Genomic DNA, 21,909 nt, shown 5'->3' with positions numbered 1-21,909 from the left:
CCCTAGTAGTTTCTTATTCATGCTGGTTCACAGTCAGCCTTCAATAACTTATCAAAATTACCATGTAAGTATTCCACCAGTCTATGACTCCAGCAGCTTCTTTTCCAGGTGAACAGATCTCAGCTCGATCTCTCTGGATGCACCTGTCTCTCCAGATTTGGGGTGGTTTGCCATGAGACCCAGGTTCTCTGGTGGAACCAAACATGTGTTGATTTTTAGTTTGTCCAGCTGTTTTTGTTCTAAGGACAGGAGTGATGATTTCCATACTTTACCTGTTGGTGCTGAAACCAAAGACTATTTATTATTCTTATTAAAAAGTTTTATCAGTTTCTTTGCTTATCATGCTCCTGATAAAATACATGGAAGATTTTTAAATATTTTGGTGACATATAACTTTAATAAGCTTTTCAGATAGGGTTATGGGTGATAAATGTCCTAAGTCCAGGAATGTCTACATCTACCTTTATTCTGCCATTCACATGAATGATAGTTGGTCTACACATAAAATTTAAGGCTTGGAATTTTTTTTCTCAACACTTTGAAGATATTAAATGTTTTCTTGAACTCAGTGTTTTTAATGAAGAGTATATAATCAGTTTTTCTTTCTTCTTTTTATTTTTTCAGACAGATTATCACTCTGTCTCCCAGGCTGAAGTGCAGTGGTGCGATCTTGGCTCACTGCAACCTCAGCCTCCTGGGTTCAAGAGATTTTCATGCCTCAGCCTCCCAAGTAGCTGGGATTACAGTCCTGTACCACCATGTTTGGCTAATGTTTGTATTTTCAGTAGAGATAGGGTTTTGCCCTGTTGGCCAGGCTGGTCTCAAAACCCTGGCCTCAAGTGATCTGGCCACCTCAGACTCTCAAAGTTCTGGGATTACATGTGTGAGCCACTGCACCTGGCCTGGTTATCAATCATTCTTGCTCCTTTGTAAGTTATCTGCTTTTCTCTCCAGAAACTTCTAGAATTTTCTCTTCACATCTGACGTTCTAAAGTTCCACTTACAATATATCAAGGTGTGGGTTTGTTTTGTTTTTACTCTCCAGGAACAGTTCCATAAGCATTCCCATGTATCTCTCAGAGACGAGACAAAGTATTCACCTCTCTTCCCCTGTTGCTTTTTCTTTTTTTAAAGTTAAGGTGAAATTCACATAAAATTAATCTTTAAAAAATGTACAGTTCAGTGGTATTTAGCATACTATATTGTGCAACCAGACCCTCCATCTAGTTTTAAAACATTTCAACACCCTAAAAGAAACCCCCTTACCCATTAAAAAGTCTGTCCCCATTCCTTCCACGTGCCATACCTGAAAACTACCAATTTTCTTTCTGTGTCTATAAATTTACCTATTTTAGATATTTCATGTACATGGAATCATATAATATGTATGGCCTTTTGTGACTGGCTTCTTTCACTTATCATAAGGCTTGGAAGGTTTATCCACAATGTAGAATGCATCAGTACTTCATTCATTTTAATGGAGAAATACTATTTGAGTGTACATAAATATATTTTGTTTATCCATTCATCTGTTTATGGATATTTGAGTTGTTTCTACATTTTGGCCTAGATGTGGGTCTTCTTTTCATTCATCTTGTTTGGCATCCAATCATTACTTTCAATTTTATAATCTATTTATTTTTCTCAGCACTGTAAAATAATTTTTAACATTTCTTTGAATGTTTTGTTCCATCCATGCTCTTTATGTTCTTCTGGAATTCTAACAAGTTTATTTAGAACAGTCGGATGTTGGTTTTCTTCTGCATTTTCAATCACGTTGTTCTCTTCTCCTGAATAAAGAAAATGGCTCAACTCCATTTACAACTCTTTTTATGTTTATTCTGCTACTCAGAGCATCAGATGCATTCTTCAAGGGGCAGATTTTGAATTTCCTATCTCTACATCTGTTTCTTTTCTATAGATATAATATTGCTCCATATCTTTACTAGTTATAAACTTTTGTTAAAAGTCTTAATTTGTCATTTCTAGTCATTTCATGGTATCTTTGTATTTGCTTTGGTTTTGTTTGAGAGTTTTCATTGTATTAATATTCCTCATTAAATTAGATTTCCCCAAGTTTTGGTGATTCTTGACCATGGGACCATCATGACTGGAGAGTCTCTCGCAGAGCCTTTCTATAAGTGCTGTATTTGTTTACTGAACTCTGACTCCAAAGATGGCAGTGGAGCAGTTGCCTGTACTGGTCACTGCTTGGCCTAACTGATTGTTGAAAGAGGGTGAAAACTTCAGATTGGAACTGCTATAGGTCTCTAGTCAAACACCTGATATGCACTTCAGGGCCCCTACCTAACAATCTTATTTACCACCTCCCAGCTTGGAGTAACTATGAGTCCTCTTCCACCTGAAATGTATTTGGAGCTATGCTTTTGGCTCTAGGTTTCTCTTCCTTCAGGATTTCCTAATAATTTCTAGACCACTGATTTTCTTTATATCTTTCTTCAGGATTTCCTAATAATTTCTAGACCTCTTGGGTACTTTCTAGAACTGTATGTTATATCTGGGGACCAAGAGAGGGAGAATGAGGCTTGAGCACATGTTCCATCTGCCCTTTGGACCCACTGAATGCACATCTTATATGTGGAAAGGAGAGTACATGCTCATAAATCCCTGTTTAAATCACCTTTTTTAAAAATAACACATTTACTCAACAACGGCCCCAGGTAAAATTTACACCAAGCTCAGAAGCTGCTTTTTTCTCTCATACTCCTGCACAATAGGAACTAGAAGGAAAAATTATGAAATTTGTCAGACCTTCTTACAAAATTAATGATCATCGCAGAATCATGAAGAAAGAGGTTTTGCAGAATGGTGGGCAATAAAATATTCCTTACCAATTTTTTTTTAAGGAGGACCTGAATTCTTCAAATTATCAAATGACTACCATATTCCTTTCCTAAGGCTGCTATAGCAAAGTTCCATGAACTTGGTGGCTTCAAACAACAGAATATTCTCTCACCATTCTGGGAGCTAGACGTCCAAAATCAAGGTGTTGGCAGGGCCATGCTTTTTCTGAGGGCTGCAGGGAACTATCCTTCTGATATGGTTTGGCTCTGTGTCCTCACCCAAATCTCATCTTGTAGCTCCCATAATTCCATGTGTTGTGGGAGGGATCCGGTGGAAAACGATTGAATTATGAGGGTGGGTCTTTCCCGTGCTGTTCTTCTGATAGTGAATGGGTCTCACAAGATATGATGGTTTTAAAAAATGGGAGTTGTCCTGCACAAGCTCTCTTATCCTGCCACCATCCACGTAAGATGTGACTTGCTCCTCCTTGCCTTCCGCCATGATTATGAGGCTTCTTCAGCCACGTGGGACTGTGAGTTCTCTATTAAACCTCTTTTCTTTGTAAATTGCCCAGTCTTGTGTACATCTTTATCAGCAGCGTGAAAACAAACTAATACACCTTCCTTTCCTTTTCCTAGGCTCTGGTGGCTTTTGACGATTCTTTGTGTTCCTTGGCTTATAGACACATCAGTCCAATCTCTGCCTCTATCATCACATGGCTTTTTTCCTCTGTGACTCTGTGTCCAAATTTCCCTTGAATAAAAATACAAGCCACAGGATTAGGATCTACATAATCCAGTATGACCTTAATCCAGAATGGCCTCATCTTCATTTGATTACATCTGTATTTATTTAACCTTTATTTTAGGTTCAGGGGTAGATGGGCAGATTTGTTATGTAGGTAAACTCGTGTCATGGGGGTTTGTTTCACAGATTATTTCATCACTCAGGTACTAAGCCTAGTACACAATAGTTACTTTTTCTGATCCTCTCCCTTCTCCCACCCTCTACCCTCAAGTAGGCCTCAGAGTCTGTTTTTCCCTTCTTAGCATCCACGTGTTCTCATTATTTAGCTCCCACTTATAAGTAAGAACATATAGTATTTGGTTTTCTGTTCCTGTGTTTGCTTAGGATATGGCCTCCAGCTCCATCCATGTTGCTGCAGAGGACATGATTTCATTCTTTTTTAATGACTATATGGTATTCCATGGTGTATATGTGTCACATTTTCTTTGTCCAGTCTACCACTGATGGACATTTAAGTTGATTCCATGTCTTTGCTATTGTGAATAGTGTTGCAATTAATAGATTATGCACGTCTTTATGGTAGAACAATTTATATTGCTTTGAAAATATACCCAGTAATGGGATTACCAGATTGAATGGTAATTCTGTTTTAAGGTCTTTGAGGAATCATCAAACTGCTTTCCACAATGGCTGAACTAATTTACATTGCCACCAGTAGTGTATAAGCATTCCCTTTTCTCTGCAACCTCGCCAGCATCTGTGTTTTGTTTTTTTTTTTTTAAATAATAGCCATTCTGACTGGTGTCAGATGGTATCTCATCATGGTTTTGATTTGCATTTACCTAATTATTAGTATTGTTGAGTATTTTTTCATATGCTTGTTGGCTGCATGTAAATCTTCTTTTGAAAATTAGCTGTTCATATCCTTTGCCCACTCTTCAGTGGAGTTGTTTTTTGCCTGTAAAGTTGTTTAAATTCTTTATAGATTCTGTAATGATTATAGCTTTAAGAGCCCTATTTCCAAATAAGGTCCCATTCACAATTTCCAGGGATTAGGACTTCAACAATCTTTTGAAGGGACACAATTCAACACATAATAATTATTCTGGATGATTTTGTTAAGAGGTATCTATGAGCCTCCATAAAATAAGCCCATGCGGTTGCTGGGAAGCAGACTGGGTTCATGAAGAATATGTCATGTGATATCTGCTTTAACATATCACACTGACACTGTAAATATAACTCCTCCCTATCTTCACTAACCTTCAAAATCTCATATAAGAAACAAAGAAGTATAAACAAAAGAAGTAAAAACATATACTAGCCTTTGAAATTGGGGAAGGATTTTATGCATTCTGGTAGACACACGAGTGGATTGAAATAACTGATCATTTGTGATGTCAACAAAGGAAAAGCTCATTAGAAGAAAATATCAAAAGGATCTCACTCTAACTCTGTGGAACACCAAAATACTGATAAATTCAGAGCAAGGGCTCAAAGCAACAACAGAGATGTAGGACATCCATTGTAGAACACATCTCCATTCTACCAGCATTTCAGGCAAAGAGCACCGTGATGACACAAGAAGCATCGTGGACTGCAATGTTCAACCCAAGCTGTAACAGCATGGCTAGCAGGCTAAATAAGTCAGAGGATGGTGTGGTTGGTGCACTGAGATCCACAGCTCCAAGAGCCAGCTCCACCTCCTACTCACCGCCATCATCAAGTAGATGTTCAAGGAAGAACACTCACTGGAACATAGATGTATAGAATCCTCAAAGATCTGAGCAATATATCCCGACCAGGTTCTGGTAATTGTGGAAAAGGTCTCAGGCTCTCAGGTCGTTAACACTGACAACCAGAGGAAGTTGGGTCCAGTTGATGCCACTGTAGCTCAGTTAATATGAATCATCAGGAAAAGGATTCAGCTTCCTTCTGAAAAGGAGATCTTCCTGTTTGTGAACAAGACAGTCCCATAGTCCAGCCTAACTATGGGACAGCTTTTCAGAAGGAAAAAGATGAAGATTGATTCTTGTATGTTCTGGCCTACAGCATATGGAACATTTTGGGCTTCTGAGGGCCATTACAGGGGTAGGTGCACTGTTCCTGTTTGTGTATCTTGTAAACAGTCAGCCATTTTCAGTTATTATACCAGAACCTATTCACAGATGAATAAGTGTATTTGTAACTGGATTTATTTCATAATATTTTGAAAGATTTGTTTCTTTAGACAAATTTTCATGTAGAGTTTCATTTTGAGTTTTTCTTTTTGTGCACTGTCCTCATTGCTATATTCTTGAGGGAACTTGTTCTTCTGAAAACCATATTTAAGGAAAATATTTCCACATTGAAGGGAGGTAGGTGTAGTATTAAAGTGAAAGGGAAGGAGATGATACATTTATTCTGGATTATATGTGAAGCATTAGATAGCTAAGTATTAAAAGAATCTAATCAAATCCTTAGCAATCAGAACACTTGCTTCCCCAGATTTTGCCAACTGCCAATCATGTTGGACTGAGCTAGTCTGTTTTTCTTTCTGAAATTATTAAGGTAAATAATTAACAATAAAACTATATTTTATAAAGTCAAAAAAAGCAGGATGATGCCCTGGCAGAGTCATATGGAGAATAGATGTGTCAGGAAAGAAATAGCTAACTTCAGCTGGCACAAACCCTTCATCACACTAGGAGGACCTCCAGGAAGTCATTGTTTCCATGCAAATCCTTTGCAACTCATCAGAGAACTGAGAAAATGGGGTTTAATCAATCTTCAATGTTTTCTTATCCCATCCCCTGGGCCTAAAATACATCAATAACAGGATTCAAACATCTCTGGCCATATCAGATTCAATTGCTGAACAAAATTTGTTTTCTCTATTCCATCAGGATAAGCAAAATACTAATCTTTGGATATACAAGTAACTTTAGTTGCAAATACGGAAAACAATTCAATTACTTGATGGAAATGCCCCCTGAAGAAATAGAATTACTACAAGAAACAGAAGATAATTTTACAGAACATCTCATTTTTACCCCAGGTTGGAAAATATACCACACAATTTATTTTTTTAAAAATCTAGGATAAAATATATATTTTATTAAATTTAAGTATAACCACTGGGAGATAAAAATGGCATAGTATTTCTAAAAGCATTAAAAGTGCAAAATAGCTCAATAAATTGATAGTTTTTTTAAGAAAATAAAAATTGAGAAATATAACAGACATAGGGAAGCAACATAACTGAAAATTCAAATTGCAGTAATGTAAAGGATATCACAGATCTCAGTTTGGTGCCCATGATTCTGCAGATAGTTTTAAAAAGCATAGTGTTTATTTTCTTGTTTGTTTTAAACAAAAAGTATAAATATGTTTTGTTTGTTGCAGTGTTGGTTTCATTGCTTGCTTGTTTTAGTTGAATTTGTCACTTTTAGGTGGAACCCACAGAAGAGCTTAGCCAGGCCCCACCACTCCCTATTGTCTTATAACCACCTGATTTACACTTTTACTCCAACTAACAAGACTCTGTAGGCAAACACTGCTAGGAAATATATATAGGAAAACTTCCATTATTAACATTGCAAAGAAATATATGGTACCTTGAAATAAGTTAGACAAAAAATGCACAGGGTCAATATGAAGAAGCAACAAAATTTGCCCTAGATGTAAAAAACAAACACCCCCCCCCCCGAAAAAAAAAAAAAAAACAAAAGCAAAAAAACACACACTTGAGCCATAGGAAAATATACAATTATCATAATGGGAAGACAATATTTTTTCACATATGAAACTACAAATGAAACTTCTACAATCAATATGTCAACTGAATTTTTTGAACATGTCTGTATTTCTAAATTTTCATAAATAATGAAGATTTCATTTCTAAGTGTACGGAAAATGGTACTATCTTGAACAACATGCTTCAAGAAAGCTAAGACAATACATAAAATCACCTGAGTAGAAGCAAAATTTTATTTTAAAAAAATTAATTGCTACTTATAACAACTCTTAATAAACTACAAATATAATGGAACGTCCTTAACTTGATGACAGGTATTTAAAAAAATATAAGACTACAGCTTAAAGAATGTCTAATGGGGTTGAGCATGGTGGTTCACGCCTGTAATCCTAGCCCTTTGGGAGGTGGAGGCGGGCAGATCACCTGAGGTCAGGAGTTCGAGACCACCCTGGCCAACATGGTAAAACCTCATCTCAACTAAAAATACAAAAATTAGCCAGGCGTGCTGGTGTTCGCCTATAATTCCAGCTACCTGGGAAGCTGAGGCATGAGAATCTCCAGGAGGTGGAAGTTGCAGTGAGCTGAGATCGCCCCATTGCAATCCAGCCTGGGTGACAGAGCAAGACTCTGTCTCAAAAAAAAGACAGAATATTTTATGGTACTTAAAGATCCCCAAGTGATCTTTATTTCCTGGTATCCATGCCTTTGAGTAATCCTTAATGGTTGGCTAACCTTATTGACTCATTTCTAATTAATAAAATACGGCAGAAATTATATGACTTCTGAAATTAAGTTGTAATAAGACGGTGACTTTTGTCTTGGGCTCTCTTGCGTGCCCTCTTTCTCTCTCTCTCTCCCTCTCTCTCTCACTCTCTCTCACACATTACTCACACTGGGGAAGCCAACTGCCAAGTTCTGAGCAGCCTTATAAAGGACAAGAAACTGAGGCCATCAGTCCAATAACCCATGAGGAACAGAAGTCTGCCAACACCCATGTGAGTGAGCTTGAAATTGAACTCATCAACTTGATCAGATTTTGAGATGTCGATGGGATGGTCTGGCTGTCAGCTTGACTGCAACCTCACAGAATTCAAGCTGGAAAGCAATTCCAGACACATTTACTTCTAATAAATGCATTTCTGCCTGTCTGTTCATGCATCCATTCTTGTATATTTATATAGGTATGAACAATACTTGAAATGACATTTAACTAATGTTAATGATGACAATTTCTAGCTCTTGAAAATTGGGACGATGGTTGCCTATTTGCAATTTGTGGAATGATTAAATTCTTTGTAACAAGCATATTTACAAAATATCAGTTTTATGTTTACAAGCATATCAGAGTAATTTGAAAAAAAATTGAAAACAAATATGCCACAATGTTAGCAGCTAATTCTAGGTGGAAAGTTATTATTATTATTATTGTTTACCTTACTGTATTTTAATAATGTCAAAAATTTGGAAGTCTATAATAGTCATTTTCTACATATTTAAAGACGAATTTGTGGAATATTGGATGTCAATGCATGTAATAAAGTTAAAATAATAAAATAAATGTCCAAAAAGTAGAGAGAACAAATAAAGTTCTGAGTTTACATAAGTGTATGGTACTTGATTTAAAGCGACAGTTCTAAATGGTAGGGTTTCAATGAACTGTTTCATAAATGCTTAGAAAAATAACCATTTGGAAAAAATATCAAATTATCTTACTTTACACCATATAATAAAATGCATTTCAAATAAAGATTTAAATAAAAAGGCAATAAAATAAATCACAAAGCCACTAAAGGAAAATTTGAGTATTTTATATAAACTTGGTGAGCAAATCTTGTAAATTACTTTAACAAAGGCATGAAAACTACTTAAATTTAAAACATCTCTTTGTCAAATAACACAAGTAAAATTAGAAGATAAGCAACAAACTGGTAAATTAGATTTGTAAAATGTGAGTGATAAAATGATTTTCCAAATTCATAGTTTTAAAAATGCCTAAGTGATAGAAAATATGACAGAAAAGTTAAAAGGCATGGATGAGAGGTTTATCTGGTATTTATAAGCGTACGGCAAAATGGGCTTTTGTATACTGTTGGTGGGAGGGTAAATTGGTATCGCTATTTCAGAAGCAATTTAACACTGTCTATCTAAGTTTTATACGCAAATACATATCTTTTGCCTCAGCAATCAGAATATATAAAACTATATATATACAATCATATACATATATGTGTGTATATATAATGAAGAGTGATTTATGTTCAATAAATAAATTGCAGTAATGTAAACTTAAATATATATTTTTAAAACTGCATAGAGAACAAATAAAAATGCAAATAGCTATCTTGGAAGAGGTTTTTTAGGAAAAAAAAAACAGCTTTTATCCAATGTTTGACAGGCTGTCACATATTGGATAAGCATTCAACTGTGACTCCCCAGATGATAAACAAGAATAAGAATGATCTTAGGAAAATATAAGAAAAAATGTCCTGGAAATTGAAAATTTTTGAGTTTGATATTTGAGACCTTTTCAAATTTTGGTTAGATATTTGAGACTTCTAATTTGACAAAATGAAGAGGTCCTTCAATGGTTGAGGAAATGTGACACCATGTTGACTTACTGTAATTACCCTATTATAACTTATTTTGATAAAATTGATGTTTTGCGACGTCCCTTGGAATACTTAAATTATGAAACCAGAAGTTAAAAATCATATTCAAATGTGCATTAGAATGAAAGAAACAATAAACTTGATTTTATCTTTGGCTCTATCCTGTCAGCTTATATGAAATTGGTATGAGTCTCCTCCATTCAATCCAGTTTGTAATTTGTAAAATCAGTGTGGGTTAATTTTTTTTATGTCCTCCTAGTTCTTACATCTTTCTATTAAGTACCCTAGCTAGCGACTGGGGCTTTATGTTTGACCCTGGAAGGGTTTGTGCAACCATAAGAGGGCAGCATTCCATTTGCACAATATCTTACACAATTTCCTGTAGATGCTCAGTACAATGATATCACAGGAGTGTGAGACTGGTGCAGCACTTGCTAGTATTACAACCTAAGGGCTGTGTTAGGAAAAGTAATTTGTATATTTTAAGTACAAGTATATAAATTTACCTCAACTACAGTCAAAGCAAAGTCACATTACAATTTCTCTGGCTGTCAGATTTGCATTTATTTAGAACAAGGAGAGTATTCTTAAATCCCATCAGTACTGTGGCATATTAAAACACGTATGTCAACCCAACTAAGTGAGGACATTCTAGGACTAGGATGTAGGCTTGGAAAGAGTTACTTTTTATGTATCGTGTGTAAACTACAAAGTACATGATTACAACTAAATGTTCAACACCAGTGTTATTTCCCACATCAAAACCATATTTCAATGACTAGAGGTAAAGTGGAAAAATAAAAGAGGATAGTTATTATAATGGAAAAAGAATTTATTTGGATACTATCTGGCCATCAGCACATTTTTAAAGGAGTGAAAGGCTTAGAAACTGTCATTAAGGTATTTTAAACATTTAAAGAAACTGGGTATGTATTCCTGAAACAACAAAAGATAACTGATGAAAGATAGATTATCTTTACAATGAGAGGGAGTCCAAATTTTTTGAATCAGTTTCCCAATTCTTAGCTACTTTTTCTACCCTAGAAGCTCAACACCTGACAAAGATAGAAAACGCCAGAAGCCTGGTCAGCTCAAGGTCACAGTAAGAAATTCGTGGTTTACAGAATTAACACCACCTTCTTTCCTTCTATTCTTAACAGTGGTTCACCATCACCTGGTCATTCTTCCTCTAGTTCAGGGTTGGAACATTCACTTTTCTCTCTCCTTGACATTCAGTTCTTCCTTCCTAATGCAATGTTGAAGTATCTTATCACTCTCTCAGGAAATCACCTCTCTCCTCTAATAGAGAGAAGGCAAGATTAATAGTTTGGAAAAGAAAAATCCAAGCCACTGGAAAACCCAGGAGACTTTACCAGTTATAGGATCTGTCCATGCCTAAAGGACAATCTGTCTCCCTATTGGCTTAAAAGAGTGTCTGAAATTCTGAAATAATTCATTTGACTCATTTCCAATAACTGAATTTCATCACATTCATTAAAATATACAGTGTCTGACAATAATGACATGAATGACATTATAAGTTATATGACTTTTCCTTGAAAAGAACATTTACACAAGAAACTTAGTCTGCAAAAATTGTCCATAAGATAACAAAGCAGAATTTACAAGTTGAGGGAATTTAGAAATGCTGTATAAGTTTGCACTTTAACACAAGACCACAGCAAAGCCATGCCCAAAAACAAACAAAAAAAAGTCATTTGATTACAGATGCTTTTATAATTACACTCTGACTCCATTTAAATATTTAATATCTATTCTGATGTAGTGTTAGGATGTTAATAAAATGTAAATTGCTTTCATCCTGACCTTCTGTTTTATTGTTTCTCCTCAGATTTTATTACTGAATCATTATCGCTATGGAAATGTTAACTTCCTGTTTGTATTTCTGAAACCCTGAAGGGCATGGAAGTTGTCCAGTTTAGGCTTTATTAAGTAGCTACTTAGAGAAAAATTTCTGTAGCATTTTTGTTTTGTGCAGTTCATCAAATGAAAATCTGTCCTTTAAAAGTAAACTTCAAGGCCAATGCCACAGAAATGTCTCCCTTTTCCCCCAGCAAGAAACCATAAACTTTAAGCTTATTACTTTGAAAAACCTGCAATTATTGCATTTAAACAAATATGACCTCCTTGGAATACCAGATGATAGTAATGGATAAGGTTGGATAACTTTTTCAGATGTGTTCTATGACGGCTGCCGCTTCTTCGATAAAAGATCACAGTGCAGAGTTGAGTCCTTAGCTTTTCAGATTTGGAATCTTGACTTTATAAGTTGATGTAAATTTAAGGAGAAATGCCACTATAAACTTGAGAACAGTGAGAATAAACAACTGTAGTCATCAAAACCCTCATGTCAATATCCCTCCGTTCACAGTTGTTCCCAGAACAAGACAATTACAAAACTGAGTTAGTGACACAAAGTTGCTTGATAAGACAGCAGTAAAGTTAACTGAATGCTCTTGAAGGAATTCTTATCTTAATTGAGGGAAAACACACCTCTTCCTTAGGGTCAGAGCAGAGTACTTTGGTGTACCCTTTTGAGTGATTACAGTATAATTATTAGAAGAAATCAGCACTCTCCTTTTTCTACTTCTTTAGTGCTTACATTTGTCCTATCATACTTCCCCTGTATTTTGACAAATAAGTCTCCATGTATTGCATGAATAAAATAGGCAGTCTTTGCTCCAGCTTTCCTTTTAGTGGTAAAAAAAAAAAAACCCAGAGAATTAAATATGGTATATAATATTTTATGCAGTTAAAATAATAAGAATAAAAATAGAGAAAAGTAAGGAGGCAGAAAGCAAGGCAGGAATTGCTGTTTTAGATAGCATAGTCTAGAAAGGCCTCTTAGAAAGGTGACATTGGAGCAAAAGCCTGAATTAAATGAAAGACCATAAATGTACATGGGGCAAGAGGGATCCAAGTAGAGTGAATTACAGTGCAAAGGTCCTGAAATGGGACAGGGCCAGGTGGGTTTGAGCAATAAGAAGAAAGTCAGTACTTCCAGACCAAAGTGAGTATCAGAAGAGTAATATAAGTTGAGATGGGGATGATGCAAGGATATCGTGAAAAATTTGGAGTCTATTGTGAGTTAAATATGTAATAGTTGGAAGATTTGGAATATATGTATGGCATGACCTGACTCATGCTTAAAAGGATTTCTCCAGCTGCTACATGAACAAGAAAGAGTAAGAGAATGTAGCAGGCAACTTCTCAATGATTCCTGTTTCTTGCTAACTCATGCTCTTGTTTAATGCCTTCCACTTAAGTGTGAGCAAGATCTATGACTTGCTTATAACCAATAAAATGTAGAAAATGTAATGGGATGTTGCTTCTGTGATTAGGTTGCATAAGACTGTAACTTCTGTCTTGCTAGTAGATTCTCCTGTCTTTTTGACTTGTGTACTTTGATGAAGCAAGAAGCCATAGTGGAGAAATGTACATGTCAAAGAAGTGAGGGTAGCCTCTGACCAACAGCCAAAAGGGAACTGAGACCCTTTCAGGCCAGCAGCCTTTGAGGAAGTGAATCTTTCCCCAGTCATGCCTTCAGATAAAACCTTAGCCCCAGGTTGCACTATGATTGCAGTCTTATAGGAGACCCTGAGAGAAGCTGTGCCAAGACTCCTGACCCATAGAAGTTATAAGATAATAAATGAATGCTGTTTTAAGCTGCTAATGTTGTGGTGAACTATTATGCATTAATACATAACTAAAACAGAATAAAGGCAAAAGCTGAGAGAACAGTTAAGAAGCTCAAGCCATGATTCTGGTGAGAAGTATCAGTTACCTGGTGATATGGTTTGGCTGTGTCCTAACCCAAATCTCATCTTGAATTTTAGTTCCCACAATCCCCACGTCATGGGAGGGATCCAGTGGGAGGTAATTGAATTATGGGGGTGGTTACCCTCATGCTGCTGTTCTTCTGATAGTGAGTGAGTTCTCATGAGATCTGATGGCTTTAAAAGGGGCTTTTCTCTCTTTTGCTCAGCACTTCTTGCTGACGTCATGTGAAGAAAAATATGTTAGCTTCCCTTTCTGCCGTGATTGTAAGTTTCTTGAGGCCTCTCTAGCCATGCTGAACTGTGAGTCATTTAAGCCTCTTTCCTTTATAAATTACCCAGTCTCAGGTATGTCTTTATCAGCAGCGTGAGAACGAACTAATAACCTGGAGTAGGGGTACAATAATGATTATACTAGAAGGTAGATGGATTTTAAAGGCAGAGCTCATAGTTTTGCGGATGTATTGAATGTGGACTATGGGAGAAAGTAAGAAGTCAGGGGTAGTGTTGAGCTTCTTAGCCACAGCAACTCAGGTTACTGGGGAAGACTAGGAGAAAATTTTGTCAGTTTGTTTTACTTTTTAGGGAGAGGTGAGGGTACAGGTTGGAAATTGGCGTTCTACCTTGGATTGCCAAGTTTGAGACTCCTATCAGTCATTCCCAAGTAGACATTACATCTAGAGTTCAGGTGGAAAGCCCAGGTTGGATATACAAATTTGGAAATCACATGATTTACTCTCACATTCTCCCTGGGAGATTGTAAGAGCAGGTACCCCCAGAACTAGAGGACAAAGGAGAAAGGAGAACATAGAAGTAGCTCTTTATTTGACTCTCTCAGAGCCAAGAATGGAGTAAAACCAGAAGCTGTTACATGTAAGCCCTGAAATTGCATTGCTCAGGGTCTCTGCTTCCTTCTAGAGACGTGGGCTTGTGGAAATGAAGTTAAACAAATAAATGAATTGCAGGATCAGAAAATTGGTTATAAGCCCAACATAACTTTTTCTACTCAAGGCACATATGACCATCAAGAGAAAAATTAGAGTTTTCAAATCACACTAGGTGCTATTTTTTAAGAAAAAATTTAGGAAGGAGCCACATATGTGTTAGCAGCAAACAAATTCATTCAGTTTGACTCTAGTAAGGGGATGAGCTTGGAGTAGGAGTGGGAAGCAGTAAAGTACAGATTAATCTTAAAATGATAGAGGTTAGAAGTCTGATTGCAGGTGGGAGTGTGGCGCAGAGCTGTCAAAAGCTCCTGATACAATTCTCCTGGTGCTACTGAAATAAAAAGAGTTTAAGCAAACTGGGATCAAATAGTTAGCAGATGGTAAAACTGAGATTTTTAGCCAAGTGATCTGACACCACTACTCTCACTATATTATCTTCTGCTACCTCTGAAATCCAACTAGACTCCTTTATGAGGTTGTGTATTAAATATTCCTTACAATGTCCACATAACCAGACTGCAACATTTTTTATGTATAAGGAAAACCAAATTAAAATGACTGCATAGGATACCCTTGAAAGAGAAAACAGTCATAAAAGGACACTGTGCAATTGAGGACTTTGATTTGGAGACGAGAAAAGAAGCTGATATAAACAGCCATTATCTACCTAGGGTAGGTCTTCCTAGAACAATTTGGAGCTACCTATTTTATCACTTATTTTCCCATTTAAAAAGTAGGCTAAATTGAGGAAGATTTAATAAGCTATTGTTTACAATGGTGTGTGGTACCCTGAGTGTGTTACCACTCCTAATTCCCCCTGCCACCTTCCAAAAATTGAGATGATATGGTTATTGGAACCCAGAAAAAGAGAGTCATGCCTTAAAGCCACCTATGACTTTCAGCATAGAAATTCAATCATCCAGAGGTGACCTAGAAAGAAAGAGTGTAGTCTTTGCCAACTAGCATGCCAAGGATGGGGGTGGAGTTTGGGAGTGAAGGATGAAAAGATAGCAAGCACAGTTTTTTTTTTTTTCCTTTTGGTTGCTTGTCTGAAACCCTAGCAAGATTAAAACGTGGTTTCCCACTCCTACAGAATAAGGAGGCCACACTCACACTAACACTAACCCAACTCCCCTTTCCTTGGTGAAGATTCAGCATACCTAGGGTTGACCTTAAGTCATGTGTTTTTACTGACAGTGAAAATAGGAAGACTACTAGACAGAGATAGTCCTAACCTGGCTTGATCTTTGGCCATTACAAAGTCAGGCTCCCTGCAAATTTCAAAGAAAAAGCATGGACTGTAAAATGAAGGGGCTCTGAGTTCAATGACTTGAATGCAAGTCATATTTGTGACAAGTATTATGCTTGTACTCATTGATCAAGTTGCCTAATTTCTTTGAGCCTCATTTTCCTTATCTATAAAATGGACATAATTATAGTACTTACTCATTAAATTATTGGTATGACAAAAAAGTATGATGTGTGTGAAAGGGTATTATATCATTCAAAGAGTTACAATGCTTTCTAATGATCTCCCAGAGATACAAAAGCAAAAGCATGTACTTAGTCACACTTGCATTTGAAAAAAAAAAAAGGAAAAGGCAAAAACATATATTGAGATTCCACTATGCATCAGACACTGCTAAATACTTGACAGCTATTATCTCATTTGATTCTTTGACCACCACCTAGAAAATAGATGTTAATATTACCATTTACAGTTAAGTTGATCAAGGAAATCAAATAGTGGAACCTGGATTCAGTTTTAATCTTTTAACCAACCTGTTGAATCTTGCTACTATCAGAGACTGTCAAAGTCAGAAAGGGGGAGACAGAGTAAAGTCTCAAGTGTGTCTGGAACTGGAGTCATCGAGAGACTATTCGTGGAGTCATTGGATGTACCCCCACAGACCTGTGCCCATACAGGCAGTGGCTCTGCTCTCTGATTTGTCCTTTATCCTTCTTACAATAACTTGCTACTCCTTAAATAGTATTATGGCTACTTATTAAACTCAAGATACATCTGCCATCACACCTTTCTTGGCTATTTTTAAAATTTATCCAATAAAAACAATCTTCTTATTTGTAGATGACAGGTAATGCTTACTGAAATTATTAAGAAATTCATATTTATAATAAAATGATTCTATCCACAACACATTTTTAGCAGCTCAGACATCAGAGGATTGCAAATGCAGTCTGTGGCTCACATTCTTCTTTCCACATAGACAGAGAAAAATATTTCCCAAATGCTGAGATGAGGGTGTGGTCTTGGTTTGTTGGGGATGACAACATCAGTTGGTTAGTGACCTGCCAATTATTTCTGTGGAACAAAATGCCCTTTGTAAAAAGAAATCACTGATCTAAAACTCTCATAAACCTTTGAAGTGATCAGAGGACACCATTAACTGATTATTTAGATAATTTTCTACAGTGGGTATAAAAAATACAGAAACCTACTCTATCCAACTTGCATAAATGAAGGAATTTATTATAAGGAGCTGAATAAAAGAAAAGACAGAAAGACAGAAAGACAGAAAGAAAGACAGAAAGAAAGACAGAAAGAAAGACAGAAAGACAGAGAGAAAGACAGACAGAAAGAAAGACAGAAAGAAAGACAGACAGACAGACAGACAGAAAGAAAGAAAGAAAGAAAGAGAAAGAAAGAAAGAAAAAAAGAAAGAAAGAAAGAAAAAGAAAGAAAGAAAGAAAGAAAGAAAGAAAGAAAGAAAGAAAGAAAGAAAGAAAGAAAGAAAGAAAGAAAGAAAGAAAGAAAGAAAGAAACCAATTATCCAGCCTCTGGAAGGAATGGAAAGAGTACAGCTGTGGGGATTGGGTGAACCATCATTACAATTCATCAGCTCCAAACATCTCACTTCTGGGGTACTCTCCATTCCAGATTCCAATTCCCAGGGTCCTGAGCAAAATATTCAGAAAAAGGCGTAGTATAGATCAGATGTTTACTGCTAACAGTGCCTGGCAGATGTTAGCAACTGAATAAATTGTTGAATAAGTGAATAAATGCACACCCAAACTCTCTGGACCTTATATCACTTAATCAAAAATGAGTAGATTGAATGTGATGATCCATGAGTCTCCATTAGTTGCCTATGTTTGCTGCAACATTATCACACATTTAGTGGCTTAAAGAAACATGAATTTATTATCATTCTGGAGGCCACAAGTTCAAAATAAGTCTTATGGGGCTACAATCAAAGTACTGTCAGTGCTGGTTCCTTCTGGAGACTTCAGGGGAAAATCTGTTCCTCCCTTTATTCACTTCCAGAGGTTGCTGGCTTGGCTCTTGGCCCCATCACTCCAAACTCTACTTCCATTGTCATAATTCCTTCTACTGACTGATCCTGTTGCGTTCGTCTTATAGAGATCCTTGTCATTGAATCGGGCCTGCCAGATAATTCAGGATAATGCCCCTAACTCAAGATCCTTAATGTAATCAAATTTGTGAAACTTCTTTTGCTATGTAAGTTAACACATTCACAGTTTCTGGGTATTAGAATCTGGACATCTTTGAGGGAACAGTATTCGTTTGAAACCATCATTCTCAGGAAACTAACACAAGAGCAGAAAACCAAACACCACATGTTCTCGCTCATAAGTGGGAGTTGAACAATGAGAACACATGGACACAGGGAGGGGAACATCACACACTGGTGCCTGTTGGGGGTGGGGGGCTAGGGGAGGGAGAGCATTAGGAGAAATACCTAATGTAGATGACGGGTTGATGGGTGCAGTAAACCACCATGGCACATGTACACCTATGTAACAAACCTGCACGCGTTCTGCACATGTACCCCAGAATTTAAAGTGTGTGTGTATACACACACACACACACACACACAAAGACTCCTTTGATTCTGAAATGTGGGATGCTCCCACTGCTGATGTGGAGCCTAGGGACCATGGAGAGTGCCTGGTCCTGTTGCTGTGGAGCTTACAATCTATTATGAAGTTAGTAAAGGAGTTCTATGGCAAATCAGAGTCACTGAAAGAGAATTTTTGTCAGGTGACTCCTGTCTATTGTATAACCAGATGGTTTAGCATCTATGCCATATATTTAGGGATAAGAGCAAAGATTTTAATTACAGAGTTTCTACTAACTCCATTCCCAAATGACATCACTGCAAGAAAACACTGTCTAAAGAAATTGCTTACACGGAATTCACACTCAGAATTCCTAGAAGTGAATCTGACTCAGGCCCAGACTAAAAGCTATCAGAGACCCCCAAGAACTGAAAAAAACTTTTTGTGTCCTACTCTTATTTGTATTAAAAAAAAAACTCTAAACACAAAATAAATATAAATAGCTAAAACAAATATCTAATTTTATTTTGATGACTAATTAAATGCATTTCTGAAATATCTATATTGAATAATTTCATTTAAAGAACTGTCATTTTCTTGTCACGTCCTCTTCTTGCACTAAATGCATTCTTAATCTTCTTATTGGATAATCCAGTCCAAAATACTCCTAGCCTGCAGGAAATAACACCGTCCTTAATTATCCACCCCAGTAATTTCTATCACGTTGTGATACTTTAGGGTTTTACTAATGCCATTAAAGGGGACTGCTCTGGCATTCTCAATGCTAATATGATTATTTTAATGAAAATATGGATTTAACATTTATAATACCAAGGACCTAAAACAAAATCCCATGTGGATCTTAGGTTTTTAAATGCTCCAGCTACTAAACAAAATTTCTTTGTTTGCAATTATTTATGTTTTTATTTTCTAATAAAACACGTTATTTAACTTCCAATCTGAGCCTCTGAGCAGCCTGAAATAACAATTGACATTGTTTGAGCAATTAATTTATGCCAGTCAGAAGGTACTTTATAAGTATTTAATCTTATACATGATATATAACTTAATTCCAAAATTACTTCAGACATTATTATTGTACTTATTATACAAGTAAGTAAACTAAGGCATAGAACAGCTACAAGTTTACTTTGATTCAGGTGACAAAGCAGAGCAGAAATTTGAATCCAGGGCATTTGTATCCTAAGCAAGATACTGTGTCAATTTTCAGTATTACCATACTATGAAGGTGGCATATTAGAGGCAAGAGCTGCCTATGCAGACTTTGGTTTTCCTTTCTATTTTTTTTCTTTTCTTTTTTGATGGTAAATTTATTACTTCAAATATGCCAATGTCTCTGAACCAGACTTGTACAACAGAATAAATCAAACAAGTGTTTCCAAACACTTTTGCCAGACCTCTACCCTAGAGATTTTAATTTGGCATGCCAAGCCAAGTAGACCCTGTATAGATATAAAATCTCCCTGTGTTATTGTAATATGGATTCCTGGGGTAAAACCATTTTCCTGTGTCTTATTAAATATTGAAAGAGGTACAGAAACCGCATCATTACCTTTAAAGAATTGGAGGAATCTAAAGACTCCAAGTGGTCTTTAAAAAGTTGATCAACAAAAGTATATAATAACTCTAAAAAGATTGTGAATCTAGTCTGGGCAGAAAGACTGATTTATAATAGAAATATGGTACCTGGCTTGACACATCACAGCAGATGCTATGAAATTAGAAAGACTTAAACATAAGCCAACCTCCTATAATCCTTTGTGGCCCCATTTCCTGTGTTGAATGCCTTGGCATTCAATAAGAAGAAAGACAGGATGAAGTGGAGCTGAAAAGTAAAATTCCAAATTAAGAAACCACAGAAAATACATTATGGTTGCAGTTAAATAGTCCCAGTCATTTAAAAAACCATGAGACAATTTCATCCAAGAAAGAGCAGTGGGAAATAATCTATATCTTTTATTCATCTGTATTGTTTTCAGTTCTTTAGGTAAGCTCTCACAGTTCTGCAAAAGGACTTGACAGGCTTAAAAGACATGAAGAAAAGATATTTCAAAGGATCAGTGTGCTACAAGTTCATACTGATACTGAAATCTCCCTGCATTACTTCATACAAATTATTTAAAATAATTCACCCCTTCCAAAAGAATGACTCGTTTCTTCTTTCTGAATGTAATATTCTTTTTGTTGTTGTTACAGTAGGAAAAAATTTCACAGCTTTCTGTTCTTTCTGTAGTTGTGGAAAAGGCAAAGGAAATTTTTCCAAAAAATATTAATGTCTGCTTTGTATATAGTTGATTTTTTTTAAATGAACTAATGTGGTGTCCTCTTTTGCTTCCTTCTTGTGAGTTTCCATGTATAGTCAACAAACAATCCTTTATAAGGACCTACTAAATTTTTTCCATATTCCTGGGACCATTTTAAACTCTATTGTTTCCATTAAAACCCTTCACATGGTGTTTTCAGTAAACTTTCATCTGCTAGGATCTGGTCTTTTTCCATTTAACTTAGATTTTCCCCTGATTTGCTTTTAGTTTATAAAACCATGGCCAAATTAGACATGGTTTATGAAAATGCCACCACTACCTCTCTTGATGTTGAATTAGTATTTCAGTTTAACCCCTCACTAGAAATATCAACAGCCACCCATTCAAATAAAGGAATTAATTTTCTGTCATCTAGTCATGGCCTGGAAAGAATAATTAATTTAACTACTCACTTGCCTGACCTGACATTGATTCTATTTCCATGATAATGATTCCAAAATCAAAAAATATCAATTGAATGCCTGCAATGCAGAAAGCAAAGCACTGTGCCAGGTCCTGAACATGAAATCCATGAATAACTCCCCTTTTCTTCTCTTCTTGTTTTGAAAGACCGTATTGGAGGCCTACCCAGCAATCACTCCACTTACTTCTTCCCCGCTTTGCATCCACACTTCTTCCTAGCAGACAGAATCTGCCATCTCATATGGAGACTGGAAATGCCAGGTACACACTTTCCCAACCTCCTTTGCATTTAGAGCATGGGTGTGTGGCTCAGCCTGGTCACCAGAACCTACCAGGAATCTTGTTGAGACTGGGGTGAGAAATGAGGAAAATGGAGCAAGAAGAGTACGGTTATTCTTTTTGGTAAAGAGATTTGACAGTCATCTTGCAACCACTAGGGAAAAACTTAATAAAACCCAGCATTCCTAGGAAAGGTAGAAAGAGCCTGAGTTCTCCACGATATTTTGAGTTATTGAGATTCCATTTGAGCTTGGAATTTCCCTGCCTCTGTATCTTATAATACAGAGAATTTCCCTGCCTCTGTATCTTACAATACAGGGAATTACCCTGACTCTGTATCTTATAATAGTAGAATAGTCTTAAATAATAGAATAGTCATTGCACTTCTTATCAAATCCACCTTTAGATGGGTAGTCTGTA

At 36.3% G+C, this 21,909-nt stretch overlaps 1 protein-coding gene and 1 long non-coding RNA gene across 2 annotated transcripts in view; one reads left to right on the top strand and one right to left on the bottom strand.

Moving 5' to 3' along the window:
• The window catches only part of LOC144330629 (uncharacterized), a 60,807-nt gene extending 51,919 nt beyond the window's left edge, over positions 1 to 8,888 (top strand). The window contains exon 3 of the long non-coding RNA XR_013396957.1: positions 8,190 to 8,888. This is a non-coding gene — a long non-coding RNA (uncharacterized LOC144330629). The remainder of the gene's footprint in view (positions 1 to 8,189) is intronic.
• Positions 1 to 21,909, bottom strand: part of COLEC10 (collectin subfamily member 10) — a 145,484-nt gene that overhangs the window by 120,303 nt on the left and 3,272 nt on the right. The window lies entirely within an intron of this gene.

This window comes from Macaca mulatta, chromosome 8 (assembly GCF_049350105.2).
Source record: "Macaca mulatta isolate MMU2019108-1 chromosome 8, T2T-MMU8v2.0, whole genome shotgun sequence".
Taxonomy (NCBI): domain Eukaryota; kingdom Metazoa; phylum Chordata; class Mammalia; order Primates; family Cercopithecidae; genus Macaca; species Macaca mulatta.
Note: the sequence above shows the minus strand (reverse complement) of the source record. Positions and strands in the feature narration are given on the sequence as shown.